A 7,466-nucleotide genomic window follows, 5' to 3' on the forward strand; every position below is an offset into this window, starting at 1 on the left:
ATTGCTACCATTTTTGTGTTCTCTTTTTCTACTGAGAGTATAGATTGACTATGTCTTTGCAATAAAGTCTTTTGCTACAACTCCTTTGATGTGTTGTAAGTGATCACAATGTTCAACATGACATATAGGCAGATTAAACACCAAACCATATACAAAAGCACTCTTACAGAAGTCACAGAGTGCAATAAATGCACTCAAACATTTACATAAACAAAGGTAAGCCACATACACGCATGAATCGGGGGTCAAACTCATTACCTTATCATTGCAAGGTTAGTTCTTTATCAACTAAGGTATACTTCAGATAGATAAACACACACCAAACTGCACAATAACTTTTTCGGTTAGCTGAATCGCTGTCTTAGGTCTGACAAATCTGGCAGGTTGCATTTATTGTTAACGGAATGATGGATAAGGTGCTATTAAAAACATAACCCTACATACAAACACATTAAAAAAAAAATTGCTTGTCCAACGCATCAGGACCTTGAAAGACTTGACCATTTTAATAATTATAAAAAAACATGTTGCGTATCTTGTGCTATGTTACAAGCATTTGCGTTTTTTTATTTCTATAATACTTTACTGAGTATTCTTAATGGAGGCTTGTAAATTGCTTTGTGCATATGGTTGACCATAACACTATAGTGTCACACATTAAGTATGCACATGTTAATTTGATACATGTAAATGTTTTTTAGGGAATATAATTATAGTCCAAACTATTTTATCCTTAATATTGGCACAGCAGTAAAAGCTAAGCGTATTATGACTCTTAATGACTTCTGTTCGGCATACTCTCCGGCGTTCGCACCGGCATTTAATTACCTAATTAGAGTGATAGTTAAAAATACCTTGCTTGTACTTCTGTGTTGTTGTGAGTTTCACAATTCTGGGTAAGTAGACTGTAGATGGGCAAATGTTTTTTTAATCTGATGTTTACTGCTGTACCTTGCTCAGTACTCAGTATGTTTAAAGATGTAACTATATGTTGGTGAGCAAGAAATCTCTATTGCTGCAGAAAGGGCTTAATGTACTGTGCTAGTGGTTTTTATGTTGAAGGTTAGGGAAAAAGTGTTTGGTTAGCTGTGGAGTTTTAATATTTAGTCCACTGTGTATACTTAGAGGCGCAACTGCATACAGTCCTCTAGAATGTAGTGAAATGATTAAATATTATCCCTTTTCATTGCTTATTTTTTTACCTGTTTACCCTCCCCCACAGATATCGATTCTGCTGCCGAGCTTAGTTCTGTAATTGTTTGGGTTCTGTGGCATTTAAAGACAATCTTGTCTGTGTGTGTGGTAAGTAGAAACCAGATATTGTTTCTTACATACCCCTTGTTAAAACACCTTGCAGTAAGATTGGCCATGGTTTTTACGATTTATTTTATTGTGCTATAATCACTTTTATTAGAGTGGTGTTTTGTGCCCCTACCTTAAAAACACATTAGCACTCTGTATTTAGTGTTTCACTCCCTTCACATTTGTACGGCACATAAAGTTCAATCTAACTAATCTGATTTGTGAAAGGGTCTATGGCGATGGTAAGTATCACGTTTGCAAGCACTTTGGTGGTGGTTCTATATGACTATATGGTATTTGGACAATGAATAGGGTTTGTTTATGTAATTATGTTTAAAAATGTTTTGGTTTTTTTATACAAACTCGCTTTCCACATTACTTTCATCTACTTATGGACTGTCCTTTTACACCATTAAGCGAAAGCATGAATAACGACATCATTGTAAGTATTGGCTGTGTAATTTGTGCCAAAGTCTAAACGTTTCACCTAAATGCTGGTTTGTGACCTCTTCTTTTTGAAACACATACAGGCACTCCTGGAGTTTGAGTACATTATGCGTCACGAGGGGCATGCTCCTGTGGCCCGTCCTAACCAGCAACTACGCCGACGTCGCCGTCCGAGGGAGCGCATCTTCAGGCCACGTGTCAGCCTCTTTGGGATGTCAGATGCGGAGGTTGTTCGTCGCTATCGGCTTCCTCCATATCTGATCTTGGACACCCTGCGCATTGTGGAGCGTGACCTTGAGCCAATGCGCATCATCCCGACAGCAGTACTGCCTTTGACCAAACTTGTGGCGGTACTGCACTTCTGTGCAACTGGATCGTTCCAGTTCACAGTCGGGGTCGCGGCAGGAATGTCCCAGGCGACCTTCAGCCGTGTGCTGGAGGTTGTCCTGAAGGCATTTGAGTCACGACTCCAGCAGTTTATACATCTGCCACTCGAAGAGGAGTCTCTTGTGCGGATCAAGCAGCAGTTTGTCACCATAGCTGGCTTTCCAAACGTCATAGGGGCTGTAGATGGGACTCATGTGGCACTGGTGCCCTTGAGTGGAGATGCTTCCGTTTACATTAACCGGAAGCATTTCCACTCAATAAACGTCCAAGCCATATGTGACCCGTCTCTCCTGTTTCGAAACCTGGTTGCAAAATGGCCTGGGAGTACCCATGACTCCTATGCATTTCGTAACTCATGGTTGTGGCCTAGAATGCAACAGAGGCAAGGGGGTGTGACACCACATGGAGATGCGTGGCTTCTTGGTAATTATGTGAAAATAATGGTGCCCTCAACTATAAATGTTTAGTCATATTGTATGGCAGACATAGATTGTTTAAGTTTAATACAGTAATTGATATTTTACTGTTACACATGTGCCTTGTATTTATAGATTTCCCTACTATAGAGTGATTGTATCAATCTTTTGACTATTAAGAGATATAATGCTCATGTATCCGTATAACTGAAAGTCACCTATTAGTAATATGTATGTGTCTTGAGAATAGTGGACTCTGGCAGGTGTAAAAATATTAGTTAGGTGCACTTTGCCAATCTATAATGTTGATTTACCTTTGTTGTTGAGGCATTAATGGCGTAGTAACCTTACTATTTGGCCTAGATTGTAGTTTGCCCTCATATATTAGAATGTTAGCATTAAATTTATATCACGTAAGTTTTTCTTTCCTCTCTTCCTACATAGGAGACAATGCGTATCCCTCCTGCCCTTGGCTCCTCACTCCTATATTGAACCCACACACAGAGCAGGAGGAGGCCTATAACTCAGCTCATAGGGCCACCAGATCGGTCATAGAAAGGGCTTTTGGAGTTCTCAAGGCTCGATTTAGAAGCCTGGACTGGTCTGGTGGCGCCCTGATGTATGAGCCGAGGAAGGTTTGCAGGATCATCGCTCTGTGTGTGGTGTTCCATAATATTGCCATCAGGAGTGGGGCACCAGGGGTCATGGACGAGGTTGCTGGGGTGGACGAGGAGGAGGAGGAGGAAGATCAAGTTCCCCCCCTCGTGAAGCAGTGCGTGGCTCAAACTTCAGGAGCTATGTTGTTGATCGTTATTTTTGAGGTAATAATTTTTAATGCACTTGTTCAACCTTAATATTTCAAAGCTGTGTGTTAAAATCATCAGCAAGGTTAGATGATATAAGGTATGTTAAGTTCAAATGTCAATATGAATCTACATGGACTGGTGTGATAGTGAAATGTCTAATATGTGTAATAATTTGTATTTCAAATATTTGCTACCTGTTTTTAACCTTTACAATGTGTGTAGAAAGTATATATTCATGCCTGTAGGTTTTGCTTCAATGTCTTTATGTCTTTTGCTAAATGCACTGTAGTGTGTTAGATTTCATCTACAGGCTAATGTGGGTTTTTTTTTTTTGTTTTTTTTAATGTTTGCTACACTTTGGCCAGTCCAGACTTTGCACACTTGATGCTTGTATTTGCTAAGTCACAAAAGGCATTAATGGTGTAGTATGTAGATGTCCCCTAGTGTCATAATGTGGTAGCTAAATTGTGACCATGTAAATGTGGCCTAACTCTTGTTATTTATCCATGCGAGGTTTATAGGTAATTGTTTGGCACATATAGTGTGTTGTAGTGGTAATTTTTCTAACTGTGTTTTTATTTTCTTATATCTATAGCCTGTATACAACACCTGGCCTGGAGTGGTGGTCTTTGTGGCATTAAACTTTTGATTTTGTTTGCTTTTTGGAGTGGTGCAATTCGTGTCTCACTACATGTTGAAGTATTTCTCCAGAGCTCCAAGGCTGCTTATGTCTCTCTTCAGTCTGGCCACATTGGCATCTCTTCATCCAAGGATCTTTGACACACACAGACCGTTAACTTCTTTGCTATGTCTCAGGCCAAGTGCAGAAACAGGTCAAGTTGCTTTGCTTTTTGGAGTGGTGCAATTCGTGTCTCACTACATGTTGAAGTATTTCTCCGGAGCTCCAAGGCTGCCTATGTCTCTCTTCAGTCTGGCCACATTGGCATCTCTTCATCCAAGGATCTTTGCCACACACAGACTATTAACTTCTTTGCTATGTTTTTGTTAGCCCGTTTGGATTCATATATGTAATAAATATATCTTATCCTGCAAATGACTCTGCAATCTGTTGTCATGCCATTTTGTACCATTACTATAGTGCAGTGATTTCTCTTTGAATACACATAAATCCTTGTGAATTGCTTTCCTAACTATTGTGTAACAGGTATACTTTGAAAATATAATATTATTATGTGTGGTTCTTTTGTCCTTTGCCACATACACACCATAGCCTACAAACACACTCTATGGTGTTTATGTTCAGTTATAGGAAATGAGTTTAGTTTGGAGGTGTGTATGTGTGTTTGGTTGCTTTGTAGTTAATGTCTTGTACACTTTACAGCTTTTAGAGGGAACATGGTAGGTGCATAGCAATATAGGCATTATAAAATGTGTAACGCATACAAATCATACTAAAATGTTACCGGTGTTACGTCCAACACTATAAACTTTTGGCCCTTGCACAAACAGGATAACTATCTTTCAGCTGTGCTATTGGCACTTTGTTTAAAAGTGGCCCAACACCCACATGGCACACACAAAACCAACACTAACAATGATGGTAAATGCGTTAGTGTCCTAAGCTAGTGTAGTGTTGCTACAAGGGCAGATTAACATTATGTGTAACCCACCTTTGGAACAGCAAATAATACAGCATACACCCTTTTCATGGTGTCTTTACAAAGTTTCATTGTTGTGATAAGTAATACTTCACCTAGTTTGGTAATAGCTCCAGTCTGCAAAATGTCAGATTACGGCCAACACACTTATTCAAAATTAGCACTAGTTACATTTGTCTGATTACACACATTTTTTGTATTTTTATTGTGATGTATAAATTTGTAATTATTAGACTATCCAAATATCTGTTACATTTCCCTCTGTAAATATAACATATCAACAAAAGCCACATTCCAGCTTGGTTTGACTACAAATCCTATGTCAGTGTGTGTGTCATTAGTAAATTATGTTAGTTTGGCCCAGATTAGAAGCTATGACTGTTTAAACATGCTAGTACATGTGAAGACTCTTTTGCGCCTCTTGCATTGTAACATGGTTTTGTCCAGGACACTGAAAGAAGGATACAAATCTTTGAACATCCTTATTCATTCTGGGCCAGTGATCATGTGCAATGGGTACCTGTGTCTGTCTATACACTAAATCTCCACCTACCAAACGACTCATCATAATAATTTGCACGTGATGTCAACTAGCTTGCCCTTGCTTAAATAAAATCCACCACTGGAAGGGAGCAAAAACGTATTGTCATGGCCAGTATAGCAATGAATGAATGAGTGTTCATATAAGTAAATAAACGATAAGGTCTGTTTAGAAAAAAAAGGTATTAAGGCTTCAAAATTGTTTTTCACTTTAATGCAATTGTGGAATCAGACCATAGAGTTTAGTTAAAGAATGACTGTAAGCAGCAATTTGGTGGACAAACTACCTCTTGGATATCCATCACTAGGTGATGTAGATAATGTGGTGTATACTTAATTGGATTAGAGGGTGTGTTTATTTGCCAGAGTAACCCATAATAAAACTCATGTTTTTATTGTCCTTCTTACATGAATAGCCAGGCAAACAGCTCAAACAAGACTACATACACCCTTATGTACTGTAAAAATGTCTGGGTAATCTGCATTTCTCGATCCCATTATGGACCCTTGGGACTAGCTGGAGCAGGACTGAATAAGAACCTAGCACACTGGATCATCTTCCTGCTCATGTTTTTGATGATTGTCGAATATAGCAGGGGAATGACGAGTCTGCAAATGTTGTAAAAAACTCTGGTTTTGTAATGCAGGCCAGAACACTGGAGCCAAGACCTATCCTCTGGAGAGAAGTGTGTTGTTCGGTCAATGAATAGATCACAGCAGCAGATTTATATAGGGTGTCCAAAACAACTATTGGCTGATCAGTTAATGTTATCTGAGCTGGTGATTCTGGTTGGCCTGGAATGATCACCTGACTGCATCCAAGCTGGGCGCGCCCATGCAGCAGAACAAACAGTGTGTGTTTTCAAATGGAGGTGTGGAGGACGGGAATGTTGCAGACTAACAGAAGGGGCCAGGGTAGCCGTGATATGACAGCGGTGGATGGGGTAAGTGCGCCTAAGATCCCAATTTGAGTCACTAACTATATGTGCTTACTGCAATAAGGACATTAACATTTAAACCAGCATTATACTAAAGGGTGATTGGTGTACCATACACTGTGCATTAGTACTATTCTTAAAGGCAAATGCCTTATTAGATCTGTTTAAAAATTCTACAGTCAGAATAGTAGTTAACAATACTTGACCTGTGGCATTATGTGAAAAATTCTTGCGAGTATTTTGGTGCCATTTATACCTGGTTTTTGCCGCTACTTTGTGTCAGCTTACAGTTTACAAAAACAATACTTCCTTTACAGGATGTTTTTGGCATCCTATAAAGGGCCACTGTAGTAGTGGCACGCTTGTTTTAAAAACATTTACTCACACAAAGAAAGAAACACTGTTGCAAAATCATTCTGAAGCTTACCTTCATAAACTTCTTGTTTAAGTCTTCTTGACCAAACCATGGGCCTGAATCATTCTAGAAAGTTAAGGCAAAGTAACTAAGTCAGGGCAAACCATGTGGCATTGGAGGGGTATGTTTTAAAAATGGAGCTTGCTGTTTCTTATGGGGGGGTAGGAGAGGTCCTAGATGAACTTAAAATTACTGTGTTCAAATAAGCTAACAAGTATTTGTGCACTATATTAAGATACAGACTGTATGTAAGTTTATAAAAAAAAACGGTTGATATTTTACTACCCTTGCATTATTTCATGGTTTCTAGCAGATTATTGTAATACGGATCCTTTGCATTTATGAGCCTGAATCAATCTGGCACTTCCTTTTGGACACCACACTGAAAATAGATACCTATTCCTTAAAGAACCTTAATGATTCCGGGCGTGTGTTCCGAGTTAATATTTTGCTAAGACTTCATAACAAGTATTGCGTAAAAGAAACCATAATAGATTATGTAATAGTAAATAAAGAAACACATACATATATTAATTGTATACAATTTAATTGTCAAACAAGATTACATATTTTGGACACAATATATGTCATAAGGT

The 7,466-nt window shown here is 38.7% G+C and overlaps 1 long non-coding RNA gene across 1 annotated transcript; it reads left to right on the forward strand.

Moving 5' to 3' along the window:
* The first annotated feature begins 1,218 nt into the window (after positions 1-1,218).
* On the forward strand, positions 1,219-4,440 carry LOC142100833 (uncharacterized). Its single transcript, XR_012678923.1, has 3 exons — positions 1,219-1,302; positions 2,997-3,373; positions 3,954-4,440. It is a non-coding gene; the product is annotated as an uncharacterized LOC142100833 (long non-coding RNA).
* The last annotated feature ends 3,026 nt before the right edge of the window (positions 4,441-7,466 follow it).

This window comes from Mixophyes fleayi, chromosome 9, assembly GCF_038048845.1.
Source record: "Mixophyes fleayi isolate aMixFle1 chromosome 9, aMixFle1.hap1, whole genome shotgun sequence".
Lineage (NCBI taxonomy): Eukaryota > Metazoa > Chordata > Amphibia > Anura > Limnodynastidae > Mixophyes > Mixophyes fleayi.